General features: G+C 48.2%; 1 protein-coding gene across 5 annotated transcripts in view; it reads left to right on the top strand.

Moving 5' to 3' along the window:
- The window catches only part of Zasp52 (Z band alternatively spliced PDZ-motif protein 52), a 114,953-nt gene that overhangs the window by 42,570 nt on the left and 57,548 nt on the right, over window positions 1-14,835 (top strand). The window lies entirely within an intron of this gene.

Here is a 14,835-nt window from a genome sequence, read left to right on the forward strand (position 1 = left end):
AGAATAAAACGAGAAACAAGAATTCAGCGCCAACCACTTTGCAGCGTATCCTACTTTCTGTCGAAGTGCAATAACAATGAATTTAATTCTGGCGTTTTACGTGCCAAAACAACGATATGATCATGAAGCACGCCGTGGTGGAAGGCATTGGATTCATTTTGGCCATCTGCTTTCCTTTAACGTGTTTAACTGTATTTAACATGTCTAACTGCTCCTCAACGCGTATTTTTTTTTAAGTATACGGTCGTTTAGCCGGGCGACTCCATCGAAAATACGTCCGCCGCGGTCGGGATAGAACCTGTCATGACCTAGAGCTCAGCAGCGAAACGCCACGGTCACTGGGCTTCCGTGATGGGTAAAAAATGCAATAATAAGAATGATAATAACGTAGTTTGCCTAAGTAAACAGTATGAGAGTTCCCCATAGTCATCAACAGGAAATACAAAGCGTGCAATGAGCCTTTTGAAATGAGCGGATTGTGATGTCGCGCGGGAGGGCCGAAAGTCCCTTGTATGTCACTAGAGGACGTAAGCTGTTGCTAATTGTATTAATATATGGCACAGTTTTACATAGGAGCGTAGGCCTTCATTCCTTTAATTAGCAAGTCACCATTTTCGCCTTCTCGCTATAGCCTACTTGCGCGCTGACTGTACTGGCATTCGCGCCCGTCCATGGACAGCAACTGCTGACAGCGGTAATGGTAGCTCTACGCTCAAATCTCGCCATAATTGAGCGCGAGATGGTTCGGTTTTGGTATACAAAGCCGCTATATCATCTCGCACGCGAAAGTGCCGGCCTCGCTGCCCGGGCGCGCGGCGGGTGCGTAAACGAATCTGGGAATCGCAACGCATCAACTCCACGAGGAGTGCGGGTGGGGGCGGTGGGGGGGGGGGGGGAAGGTGACGCCATCCCGACGCGTGTGAGTCTTCGGATTGTGCAACGTCCTCGTACAAGGCGCGGCGCGTGTGCACTGGCCCGCCGGCGGCGGCCGCACACTTTTCCGGCCGGAGGCCCGCTGTGGGTGCGGCGCGTGCCCTCCTGCCCTCCCCCCCCCCCCCCCCCCACCACTTCGCTGCTCGCCAACTGACGCTTGCCGCTAGAATGTAAGCCACAACCGAGACGGGGCGGTCATGGAGCAGGAGGAGGGGGGGGGGGCGATCACGAAGCCCACACCGAGGATGCGCGCAAAGGAAGAGTGCGATATATATACAGTGTACAAGGCAAGGTAGGAGAAACCTCAAAGGTGGTGTTGGGGGAACACCGGGGCGAGGGGGGGGGGACAAGAGCCAGCGCGAAAAAGACCCCGAATCGCGTCGATCCCGACAGGAAAACGACCCAACTGGCGTTCCTTGGCACTCTTATCTCGGCTCTCGCACTTTCCTTTTCCATTTTCGTCTTTAAAGCTGTGTGCATTTGCGGCGACACCATTCGAGGAGTTCACCAAGGCGGGAAGGCGTTGGTGCAACTAGTGCTCGGCGCCGGAAAACCACAACTCGCGAGAGGGCATCCTATCCGCCTCCTTTTTTTTGTACTTGTTTTTCCATATTTATTTGCTTACTGGCTGGCATCCGTCAAGCGACCACGCAACACTAAGAAAATTCCTCCACGATGCAGCGCTCAATTCAGGAGATGGAACAGGTATGTGTTGCGGGCCGTTCGATTTTCTGGGCGGTTGCGGTTAGCGGTTAAAACGCGGCGCCTGCGCTTTTCCAAGAAAGTAGAATTGGGAAAATACATTTCCACATGCGCAATTCACGAATTTCATAAGCAAGGAAGACAGAAAAGCTTTCAATGAACAATCAGTGAATTGTTTTTAATAGAATTTGTTGCACTTAGTTGCGTCCAAGTCTCTATATGATTGGGGGAAGCCGAAGTTTGACTTTTAATTCCTGAATTACTTTCGGAAGGGCGTGCAGGGGAATTCATAAGAAAAAAGAAGAGAGGGAAAGAGAAAGAGAGACAGAATTGTATTGTCTCTCAGTGGATTACTGAGAAGGTGGCCTCAGTCCATGCCACCTCTGTCAGTGTGCTTGATGGCGGAGGAAAAAAAAAACACAATAAAGTCTGCAACTTTTTCTTTCTTTGTATCCTTCATTGTTTCTGTACATATATTTTCCTATTCACTTTATCGCTCGATGAATGAGAAAACTTATGCGCTACACGTCTACTTGAACAAAAAAATCGGAGGTCGGCGTTCCCAGACAAATTTACAGAACGCTTCGGATGGCACAGGAATGTTTGGATATCGCCCTTTCAGCGCATTGCACGAGTGTCGGTGGAGATATGTTTTGATACGCTGCACGGTGGCAGCATGTGCGAACTTTCGTTCGTTGCAAGGAGGGACGCAATGATTAAGCTAAGGCAAGGTCTTCCAGCAGCACCACGGCTGCTGATCTTAGTTCCGTCGGCACTTCAGCTCGAACCGTAAAAACACAAGGAGTGAATATACTACACTATAGCAGCGAGATGCCTCGGAGCGCCGAAAAAGGAACGTCCCGTGTTTAACGTGAGGTTTCATAACGTCTAGTAACCACTCGTGCACAGAGACACTGAGGTCGCCTAGCTAATAAGTTGCAAGGAATGTTAGTGTTTGCATTTTCAAAACTGCATAACTACACACCCGCCGCAATGTTCGTGAAAGCCGTAATCAACGGAAACGCTTCCCAGTCGCTAATGAGTGGGTGCCCATTAGTGCGTTTCTTCTCTTCACGACTTCACAGATGCGTAACCCAACGATGTCGGTGCTCGCTGCAATGGTTTCTTTATAAACAACCTTGTATAGATCATGATTGGTGTTATCATTGCTTTGAAAACGCTGTCTTCTAAACGTAACGTCATGAAAACATTTACACGAAGCCATGGAGCAGACAATAATGAAGCCAAAGAAAGCATAGCGGGCACTACTGCGGTCTTTATTTTAAATCTAGTTCACATGCGCGTGTACCCAGGAATCTGGAAAATGGGACAGCCGCGACCATGGCCGCTCAAGGGATATTATCGCACGTGGTATGCGTAGGTTGTTCGGTTCCCAAAAGGGCAAGTTGTCTTTTCTTTCACTTCCATTCCCATTTTACTTATTATTTCGATATTTCAATCAAAGAGCATAGTTAACTTCCCCAATACATTCCTTGGCTTCATTGTCCGTCATCTTCTTGCTGTTAAAAAAAAAATGAGCCCGTTGGCTTTGACTCTTTGTCCTGAAAGCGTGCAGTTTGTAGGGTGAAGCGTGAAAGTTAGAGACAAGGACCGAATGCGTGAAACATAAAAGGCGCTTCCGCTACCACAAACGCGCAGGGATAGGGAAGAAGCAAAGCGATACGCGCAGGCACTTCGGTATGTGATGCCAGCCAATTATAGCGACTGGCTTCACGAAGTCCTTTAAGCCAATAATTCTGCGAGATGCAAGCGAGGGGTCATTAAATTGAAGCTGCGCGGTTGGTTGATGTGGATGCCTTAAATGGAACCGCCCATAGTGGGACTGCTGCATATATGACATCCATCAATCCCCTTTCATTACTTTCCGACATCCGCTGTCTCCGGAAAGGCGCACCTAGCGAGCCTTCCAGATTCGGTCAGCGTCGCGGAATGCCGCTCTCGAGCGATTGCATCTCGTGAGCCTGGATGCCGGGGTAAGAAAAGTTTGGCTGCCCGCACTAGGGAGGGGAGAGGTAAGGCGCCATACCCCTGCGACATAGAAAAGAGAGAGAGAGTAAGAGAGAGAAAGACTTAATTATGATATTGTAAAAAGAAAGGAAAGTTTAGGTTTAATGTTCATGACGAGCCACCTAAACGCGCGACCGAAGTGATTTGTGCCTCTAATTGTCGTGGTTTATGTGGGTGTATACTAATTGCGAAATTACGGACAAGCGAAGTATCCCGTATTTTGATGAATTCGATTTGAAAGAGAATTTCGCTCTCTGATGAGTCGCATCACACCGCTACCCAGGATACAGCAGGATCAGTTGCTGAGATAGAAAAATAAACAAATAAAAGACGGTCTCATTATTTATTTATTTATTTATTTATTTATTTTGCGAGATGGCTCGAGGAAAAAAAAAAGCTAACGCATGTGGCTCGAAGGTGCTTCGCCTTAGCTGCTTTGAAATGAAATGAGCATATTTATCGCCTTAAATAGTCCAGACATATGCGCCACGATTTCACTTCAGAACGCGAAGAGCGAAAAACGCAACAACGCCGAACAAAAGACGGGCGCGCCTGTTCGTCCCCCTAGCTTCCCCTCAGTGTTTGCCGCTCTGCTCCTGGTCGGACATGAACCAAAGAGCATGAATTAACGTGAAATATTTATGAAGAGCAAAAAAAAAGTATTGTTTCGTTCTATTTATTAATGCTGCGCGACACACTTTTCTATATATTAAAAAAAATTAAATTTGTCTGATGGAGGAGTATCCTATGAAATTCTCGCAGTTATTCATTCGGGCACTATCATTGATAGATACAGAAAAGGCCCACGTGCCCAACGAAATCGATTCTGCGGATGGCTCGCCATTTGTGCTAAAAAAGAAAAAAGGCGGGCTCGGTCAAATTTCGCCCGTGCCGCCACAATATCAAATGTTGGGCGAACCTTCACTCCAGGCTCATTCCTATATATGGGCTCACACGGCTGAGTATGGTGAGCGCGTGGTGCTGTTGTCACGCAGGTGGCTATAGGCACAGCGGGCTTACCCTGCAGGCGTATTTGTCCCTTTGAACTGTCCCACAGGTGCGCTACTGTTGAGGACAGGTGATTGTGAAAATATTGTAATTAAAAAAGAATATATTCCCTTGTCCTGATATATTTTCCTCAGTTTGATTTGAAAAGCATATAAATGTAAGAAAAATAAAGAACACAGTTTATTTATGAGCTGCGTGTATTGTAGCAACACCATTAAGGTAACACAGGCGTCAAACGAGTGGACCGACATGTCTGTGTGTGAAGGAAACCTGCCGTTTCCTTTGGGCCCAGGATCCTTTTAATCATTACACGGCAGACGGGAGCCGTTTACATGCAACACAGACTATACACAGACACGTTAACACGGTACAGAACGCTTTACACACACGCGTACTATAGAGTAAGAGTTCTGAAGCCGGTCTGTCCGTCTATATGGTGATAGCACTCATGCAGCACGACTCGACATTGTGCGTCGTTGTTGCGGTGCCCGTGACGGTTGTAGTTGCTGCTGCGTAGTCCGACTCTTCGGCACAGCTCGTAGGCTGCTTGCAACGCCACGTCCTGCGCAGTCACCAGCCCGCCGCACCTGGTGGCGACGTGGAAAGCTGGGGGAGAGAGCAGGCTGGCAGAGCACCGGGCCACTGCTGTAACTGGCCAGCGGCTCGTCAGCCACTCCTGGAACGTCTCGGTTACCAGCACGAAGCACTGCACCAGGCCGCTACGACAGCAGGCCGCTGGTGCGCTGGAGAACACAGCCGCGAGTGAGATCTCAGCCCAGGTCAACACGGTAGCAGGACGCCCAGTCGCCAGTACCCGAGCCTCGATCGCCGGTCTGCGAGCTGCCGTTCGAGCCTCCTGCTCTCCGCGTACCGCTTCCTTGTCCGTGGCATGCGGTCTTCTTCCGTAATCACAATCATTAATTCTCCCCTTGTTGTTTCCACACGATCACCATCACTCCTAGCTGGCTGGTCAAAGACCTTGTCTTGTCACGACCACACGTCACAATCCGCATAATCATATTATGTTCAGTTAATTAAATTTCACTCCGAGGTTTGACGTCCAAAGACTACGATGTGATTATGAGGCGCACGCGCTTTTGCATTTCGACCCCATTGAAATGGCGCCGCCGTGGCTGGGATTCGAACCCGGCCTCCGTGCTTAGCAGCTAAACTCCTCTATGTCTTCATTGTGAAGCACAGTGCAGCGAAAGTGCGAGGGTGGTAACCACCGCTGCTTGCATGTCGACAAGTCGATATGACTATATACGGACTGTCGGTCCACTTGTGTGTCGTCATTAACAAAATTGATTGTTGGGCTAGTTGGTTCATACTTAACAACTGAATACTGGTAAGTGCAATTCTAAGACGGGGCAGAAGATGGTCATGTGCTTCTGCGTCTATCTTCTGCCCCGTCCTAGAATTGCGCTTACCAGTATTCAGTTGTGTCGTCATTCCTTATAGCGTATCTTGCGTGCCTGCGCGTGCGTGCGTAGGGCGTGCGTGTTATCTAGATGAAGTTTGTGGTAGTCGAGCAGAGGTTTGTGTGTCGGGTCAAAACACGTACATATTGGCGCCGGTGGCAAGGAACAATCGCAAGTGATAGTTGCATCGGGAGCTCGTAGCCCGTGTGTTGGAAAGATGAGTCATTTGCTTTTTTTTTTTTGATAAGGCAACTGAAAGCCGTGCATACGTGCAAGTTGATTTTCTTGCATATTACCACGACTCTTGAGATCACGCGTCCCTCTCATTTGCCCCGTTTTCCTAATACCGCTATTTGATGAGGAAAAAAAGAACTAAACAGCGTAGCGCTCACAATTACACGACAGCAACCCGCCAGGTGACCTGAAGTTGTATCAACAGCAGTAGGGGAATTTTACTCATATAAATATGAGCCAGCTAGCCAAGGTCCTAGATTTTTTTTTCAGGGGATTTATTTATTGTAGTGAATTTCTATAACAGATCGAACACTTCGTCCTTAAACAGGCCCTCGAGTTTAGATAAATGTCGTGACACGAAGAAAGAAAGAAAAGAGAACGGATGAGGATAAACAGACTGGAACAATCGCTCAATACTGTCTGTTTCTTGTTGTCCGTTGTCTTTTCATGCGCTGAATTTTGTCTCAACCTCGGAATAACTGATTCTCTCGTTTCAGAGATAAAAAATTACCGACGATTACGTTACTTCCTAATGCGAAATTTGAGCGCAGCAAATAAGCTGTTTCACCTTTTCGATAGATTGAGGCAAAGAAATCGAGCAACACATGTATGCGCTATCACAGAATTTTTTTTTTATTTTTCACACGTATTCCTTTAACAAAGACTCCACTAACAGTTCTTGACAGTCATGAAGGAAGCTTTGTGGTCGGAGAAATAGACTGATATATGTTCGACTTGGTACACCAATGCTTGATTCTCAAAGACGAGATCTATACAAGTGCCTCGCGAGGTTGTCACAGCCGTGGGACGCGTTACGAGCGAGAGGAACGGGATGTTCTCCCGCATAAGTGTTAGGAAATTGCTGTTTGTCTTTATGTCAAGCCGCCACCGATCTGGCTCTCTGATTGCCACCGCACAGGGCGAACGGCAGCGGCAATTTCGGCTCGGGCGGTGCACATATACAGATCCGCCGCCACCGATCTGGCTCTCTGATTGCCACCGCACAGGGGTTGCATTGGAGGAGGAGCGAAGAAAGGAATTAAGTTCGAGCCGGCGCTTTGACAACCGGAGACTCGCAGGAAGAGGGGGGAGGGGGGCGGCGTGTACACCCAGCGGCAAACGATGGGGGCAGAAGCGCGCGCAGCAAGCGGACAACACGATAAAGGGAGGAGGGAAGAGATAGCAGCGACTGACTGATGCCGCTGACGCCGATAGTGAGTCAACCCCAGCTGCGGAGTTGGTTTCAGGGACAACGCCGCCGATGCCGACACAAACAATATGATACCCTCGCTTCCGCAGCGCTAAGAACCAGGTCTAGCCGTGGGAAGGTGGTCACGTATTCGTCGACGTGCCGGGGCCTACGTGAAATAACCGGCGCGTCGGCAACTGAAGAGCACCCTATCCGCCACACAAGAACAGGGGGGGGGGGACCCTTTCCTCCTCTTTCTGCATGGCGGCGACGGTGTTCTATGCAGTCACGTTATCTTGACTCTCTAGCGGCGTCAGCGGCATCCAGCGGTATCAGTCGGTCGCTGCTAGCGCTGGGGGGATGAAAGGGGGGCGGAGCTGGTTACGAGGCCGACGACAACGCCGACGACGACGCGAAACCCAGGAACGGACGCCAAAGAGCTGCGCTCTAAAAAAAAAACGATTCGCGTAAGTTGTGTGAATATATTATGAGAAATCGTCTGGGGAAGGCCATTTGTGCTCGAGCCGGTATACCTAGCAATCTGCGCTATAGCGATAACAGGGCATCCCAGTCAGCAATAACAAAGCACTCAACTGTCCTACGGTTGATTTTCGTCGCCGGTTATCTATAGACGGAAAACGTTGGTGAAACGTCTTTCACTGAAGCATAGCCAGCAACCATTTTAGAAGAAACAGCCGCCTGTAGATTTTTCCTTTATTTTCAATTTCAAGATCCCAACCCTCCAATGTCTTTGGACAGGGCTGCCTTCATTCCACTTATACAAACTCAACGTGCTCGGATATTAAGTGCGCGGATTGGCTACCCTAGTGATTACTTTACGTTCCAGCAAGAATACAATGCGTACTACCACCGTAAGAGCCGAAGCGTCACAAGTATATCGGACCAGAAATTGTGCCTTGCAATACGTTCCTGACGTTATGTCTTCAATTTAGAGCCCCACCTCGTCAGCTTGGCTTAGCGGTCGTCTCTCGTTAAAATGCAGCTGAAGTAGTCGAATATGCTATAAAAGTGTCGCGCGCGATCAACTCTCTCATATGTGGCAGCCCAACTGGACAAAATAAGCACACCCAATGAACATTTTCTCTTGCTGCCATGGTTATTGAAGTGTACCCTAGAGGTGACACGCGGTCGCACTTTCATTTTTTTTTTGCACACGTGTTAGGCATTTTTGACCTTCAACGAAAGAAGAATGAAGTGAGTGCAATCTGTCACTCTTGGCCTCGCAAATATTCGCAAGGTAGTCCTAAATACCTTTCTGAAGGCGTTATTCAGTAAGCACCGTACCGACCATCACCGGAACGACGAAGCGCCACACTGGCTGCTCGCGCATCGCTATGCGGTAATGACATTTTGATGACAGTCGCGAGGATAAATCCCAGGTACCGCTTCCTCAAGAAGAACAGAAATGCGCACAAAAGAGTGGAAACTGACCGTGGGAAATCGAGGAAATTCCTCTTTCCGCGTGCAAAGACAAAGACGAGGGACCCTCCACACCCGGCGAGTATAAAACCGCTTAAATGACCATCGCTGGCGGAGGAATTCAAGGCCGCGAATGCTTGTGTAACACCCAAGCGTCCACTCGTGGCAGCGAAAACGGGGGACGTACAAGCCTGCCAGAGAAGAGACGCCAGTGAAAGTATAGAGAGAGGTTCAGGTGCTATACAACCCTGGGCTACGTGAAGGAGAATGCAGGACCGGGTGTCCGGTAGTGGCACCGATAGGCGCTGAGGATGCCAGGTACTGGCTGCTCAATATCTGCTCTCGAACGCGCTTATACATGCGCAGTGTGCCGTTCTTTAACTCAGCGAGGGTGGCGCTCTGCACGGAGTGCGAGTGGCTGATACTTCACAGCACGCATACCTCTTCTGGATGGATGGATGGATGGATGGATGGATGGATGGATGCTATGAGCGTCCCCTTTGGAACGGGGTGGTCGGTCGCGCCACCAAGCTCTTGTTATTATATTGCCTAATGTCCTACCAATGTTAAAAAAAAAACACGATGAATTACTATAAGCAAACTTTCTGAACTCCGATTGCGAACTTTGTTATTGCACGCCTCCGCTGTTTGCCGTTTCCTTACTTCCACCAATCATCGAATCGCCGCTTACTAAACCCTACTGCGGGCATGCTTACTTTCCTCCTGCTCTCGCTGAACCCAAGTGCTTCAAGGAGGCCAGTGGTGCCTAAATCGACCGCTGCGATCTCCTATTGAGTGACCGCCACCTGGCGTCGGCGCTCGCGGTCGGAGGTTCCAGCAGTCACGCACCTGTGGCGTATGGTGGAGGTGGGGATGCCTTGCCACAGAGGGAGAAGAGGGAGAGAAACTGTTAAATGAAGAATAAAAGAAAGCGGGCAGGTCTAAGTGAGCAGAGCATTTTGCTCGATAACCTGATTGATTGACGGAGCTTAGCCTTCCGACCAGGGCCGTGAGAAACGCCACTGTGAGAGCTCCGGATTATTTGCAGCTGCATTCGACGTACTGGGATGTCGACTAACCAAGTATGTACTGCGGAAATCCGCAATGTGAATGAAGTTTGACACGAGGAACAAACTTCCATCCACTTAAGTGTAGCACGGTGCTACAAAGGGAGCAAATTTTGTCTGCTCAAAAAAAGAAAAAAAAAACAGAGAAAAAGAAAAAAAAACTTCTCACTGAAGAGGAATCAGATCTGCTGCGGCAATAAGACCTCATTTGCTATTCTACCATCTATAGGATAACCAGGAGTTTATCGGGTGGCAGCGCGAAGCCGAATTGACCGACAACTACAATCGCCGAAACGTGACATGCTCAAACGCGTGAAGGACACCACGCTAGAATGCCGAGGAAATTTCACAAGCCTTATCAAACGCTTACTAGTCGTCACGCCGATGCATCTATTGGGAACATGTTGATTGACACTTTCCATGAGTGTTGCTTACAGCCCGCGGGACTATATAGAAGAGCTATCATTGTTCCGCCTCTAAAGTTACAGGTGAGAAAATCCTATAGATAAGCCGATGCTCATCACCTGAGGGCATTGTTTAATAGCGATTTATAATGTGCTGCTTCATAAGTGTTACATTATGAATCACGCACATTGAGCTTAACATCTTTCGATACCATAACTTTGAGCACCTGCCGCCATCGGCGCGTTGTACGCAATGAGAGGAGTGGGTTAACGCACACTTGAGGAATCGTTACGAATCCGCCGAGGTGGCTCTGGCGTTCTGCTGCTGGGCACGAGGTCGCAGGTTCGGTTCCCGGACGCGTTGTCCGCATTTCGCCCTCAACGAAATGCTTGCGAGCTCAGACCTATGTGGTCGTTAAAGGACCCCAAATGGTCAATGTTAATCCGGAGCCCTCCACTATGTGCAGTTAAATAACTTGCGCTTACGGGGCGCTAAACCCAACAATTTAAATATCTTGCGTAATCAACAAGCTTCGATGTCTGCCTTTGCTGAAATCTCGACAATACACGACCAGTATGGAGGATACGTGCGCTCGTGCCTGCGAATGTTGCATATTCTCAGTCACGAGTGTCAGAGGTAAACATGGTTAGCCTACTGTATTGATGATAAATGTGGTCATTAACCTGTTCAACACTGACTAATGAAACAGTATGGCTACTGTATTGATGGTAAATGTGGCCCTTAACCTGTTAAACACTGATTAATGAAACAAGTGAGGCATCCTGAATGTGCGCGACCTCAGTAAAAGCGATGAGAGGGCAGTGCAGTTGGACCGTCGTTTGATGTAGTAAATTACAAACCAGTTTCTCGACGTGATGATCGGCAGACGTTCTCTCGGCGATGAACTATTGATGTGCTTGTAAACGCTGATGTGAACGTGATGTACGAAGTCGATCCTGAAGCGGGCTGCTTTGGATCCTGCTTGAGTTATGCAGTGCTAGCGTCTGTTTCTTATTACGAGATTTTAGTTACTACATTGCAGCAATAGTATTTCACTAAACTGACTTGGCTTTCGATTGTTAAATTGCGAATGTTCTTTTTTAGGAAGGCACTAAGCCTAAACAAAATGTACGAGCTCCTCTAAGTATATTATTCAGAGAAGCAGTTAAGCCACTTTCCTTTTGCAGACAGATGAAGATAGGTGCTATTCACCGTGCTACGAAGTATTAATCATACCGTGCTGCCACAAATATTGAAAAATGGTCAGCAGATAGAATAATACGTTCGTTATATGACACCAGGCGGACCACATATTCAATAAGCAGCGAAAAGTGTGTGCAAATAGCCTCCCAGAATTTCCAGGAAAAACAAATTGCCATTCATTTGTCTTAATTACAATTAGCCAAACATAATTATGACATGATAAAAAAAGGGGAGTGATGTGGTGGCGCCTTTTCCAGAAAGCCCTTACATCAGTTTTCTATTCTAGGAGAATCTTATCTGAGACGCTCATTACGTTCAAGTAGGGCACCGTGTCACCATGCATCGGTAAAGCGCAGCTGCTTGCTCAGAGGTTGTACGTATTGTGTAAGATACTTAGGAAGCAGTCAGGCATGCTTAAACCGACACAATCTAAACTTGTGAAGCCTTGTCCTCACTGCCTTCACTTAGAGATAAACCTTGCCTTTGCGATTGCAGATCGGAGCGTCGAAATATTTGCAATTTCATCTTTGCGGGACCAATCGAAACCCCGAGCGTTTCAAATAACTTGACCCTGTTTAATAACTAGGCACGTTCTCTAATCGTTGATAGTGTTCAGACATTATTTTACGCCACTTAACACTTCTCATGGTACATATATTTTCTTTAGATCAACTGCAGGCGGGGTGGCGACAGCGTACAGCTGAATTTAAAAAAAAAAAGACTTAAAGACAAGAACATAACATTAAAGCATGGGTCGTCTTTCCAACCTTCCTCTGCCCGTGTCAATTCTTGTGCACTGCGCGCAGTTTAAAGAGAAGCCCGTGCCGCGTTAATGGGGCGCAACCTGCCGGACGTTTAAAAGACGTCCCTAACGATTATTGCCCGCTCTCTTTCACTGCCATCTCTTCGCCAGAACCGAAAGCCCACCGCCATTGACTTTATTTACTTTATTTCTGTTCTTACTGTCCCTCGGTCGCACGCGGCATTCCACACGCGCGACCACCGGTCTCCCAGCGGATCGTGTGCGCGCCCAAGGGGCGGTGCTCGTTTCGGAAATTCCGCGCCGGTGATCTCAGCCGCTCCGCATGCCGTTCACCGCCTGTCGGCACAGTAGATATCGGTCAAGTGCGCGCTGCCCTTTTTTTTTTTTTTCCTCCGGCAGCAAAGAAGCCGTACGCGGGAACGGTGGGCCGTAATTGATACTGGGCGCCTTTTCTCGAGTGCGCCATATGGCACTTTGCAGTGCAAGCGCTCTGTGACGACGCGATATATGGTAGCGCCGTGCCGGGAATGAAATACTTGGCGGCCCCGCGGCTATATACGCACTTCGTTGCGGCGAAAATACGCCTCTCGGGGTGCACACTTTTCTGTGCTTTTGTCTCATACCCGCTACAGCGCCCGCCGTGAAGAGCGTTTTATAGCGCGTTCCAGCCACGAGAGGCTTTAGCATTGGTACTATCGTTCTCATCGCCGCTCTACACAGGAGACCCCGCTCGGCAACGGTGCGCCGCATGCTGTGCGGCCTTCATGAACTCTCGTCCCCGGCAACGCTAGAGCGCGACCGCATGCGGACGGTTGCCTGGAAAGCCCTTCGCCATCGAGCATGTGACGATAACGGCCTGCTATTGGTCATGAGGGCGCTCGAGATAGCTCCAAGATTGCGTGCGCCCTGATGAGCCTCTTCTCTGTCTTTTCGCGCGTCTGTGTAAAATCAAGAAGCATTTACGAATATAAACTAACGCCTATGATCAGAAATACGCTTCCGGATTTTGTAGGGACGACGCCATAATATTAGCTAGACTCAAACTGTGGCAACGTCTGCTCCTCTGCACCGTGGGAATGGGATAAAGATAAAAAGGGTTATAAAGGTTGACGAGGATGATCAGACAATAAGTCGGCCAGTCTACGGGGAAAGGGTTCGAGGGGGGGGGGTTACAGACCTGAATCAAGCCATAGCCCCAGATGAGCGCGATGCGAAGCATTGTTGTTCAGTTGGAAGAAGCGTTCTCACAAATCATGTTAATTTTCTGGAGTGAAACGGCGACCACAGTTGTAACCTGTGCGCGAACTCGTCGTATGTGCAGCGCGAATGACACAGTGGTTGTTGACGAACCATTTCTTAAAGCGAAGCTTTCTTGGCGAACCTTCCTGAAATTTCTTAACCGTGGCTGCTGGGTGGTGATTCTGCCTTGCCGAATAACTCACTCTAAGAAAACGAAAAAAAAAGAGAGAATTAATTACGTGTGCGATGGCGGGATCGCAATTTCATCGGCACAGCAGCCGCCTGATGCGCTGTCACCATTTGGCCGAAATCGAACTTTTTTTTATGGGGGGGGGGGGGGGAGGTCTTTATTGCAAGGCCACAATCGCGCGTGTACATGTATTATCGTGCCAACGCCAACGAGCTCTTTGAGATGACCACCGCGTATGTCCCATTGCGTACCGGTTCATGACAGCACATGCGTGCGCGCCAGTTTCCTTTACGCCAAGGACGCATGAATGCAAATGAACAAATTTATAGCACTTGATTAACCTCTTTGTGAAAACTTTGCTTCGCATAAATTCGAAGATGTGCATTGGATCTGAATATTTTTTTATTGCACTGAAGTGTTAGAGGTGAGTATGTACACTGACGACTAAAACGAAGATAGATAGATAGATAGATAGATAGATAGATAGATAGATAGATAGATAGATAGATAGATAGATAGATAGATAGATAGATAGATAGATAGATAGATAGATAGATAGATAGATAGATAGATAGCTAGATAGATAGATAGATAGATAGATAGATAGATAGATAGATAGATAGATAGATAGATAGAAAAAACACTACTTAGCACGTGGATGTTTTAGACGTAGATATTTCCTCTCACTCTTCCTGCAGTTAACCCGCTGCTAAATGTTTCAGATGTCTAAGCAAGTATCTTGGAATTATGTCCTTTTTTTCATCTAAACGTTGGTACAACTCGTGCTTCACGCTACACAAGAGCTAGACAAAGCACGATAATCTAATGATTAGAGCCAACGGGATACAAAACTTAGAAGCAATATGTCCGGTGTGTGTAGGTGTGTGTTTTCCGCGAGGTCCTTTTGCACAACGACAACTCTGTTAGTTTAAGAAGCTTCGGCAAGCAGCTGCTGTACCGACAAAACGCCGGCGTACAACCCCTTTCACTTTTACTCCTCACTGACCTTTCTC

This window comes from Dermacentor variabilis, chromosome 1, assembly GCF_050947875.1.
Source record: "Dermacentor variabilis isolate Ectoservices chromosome 1, ASM5094787v1, whole genome shotgun sequence".
Classification (NCBI taxonomy): Eukaryota; Metazoa; Arthropoda; class Arachnida; order Ixodida; family Ixodidae; genus Dermacentor; species Dermacentor variabilis.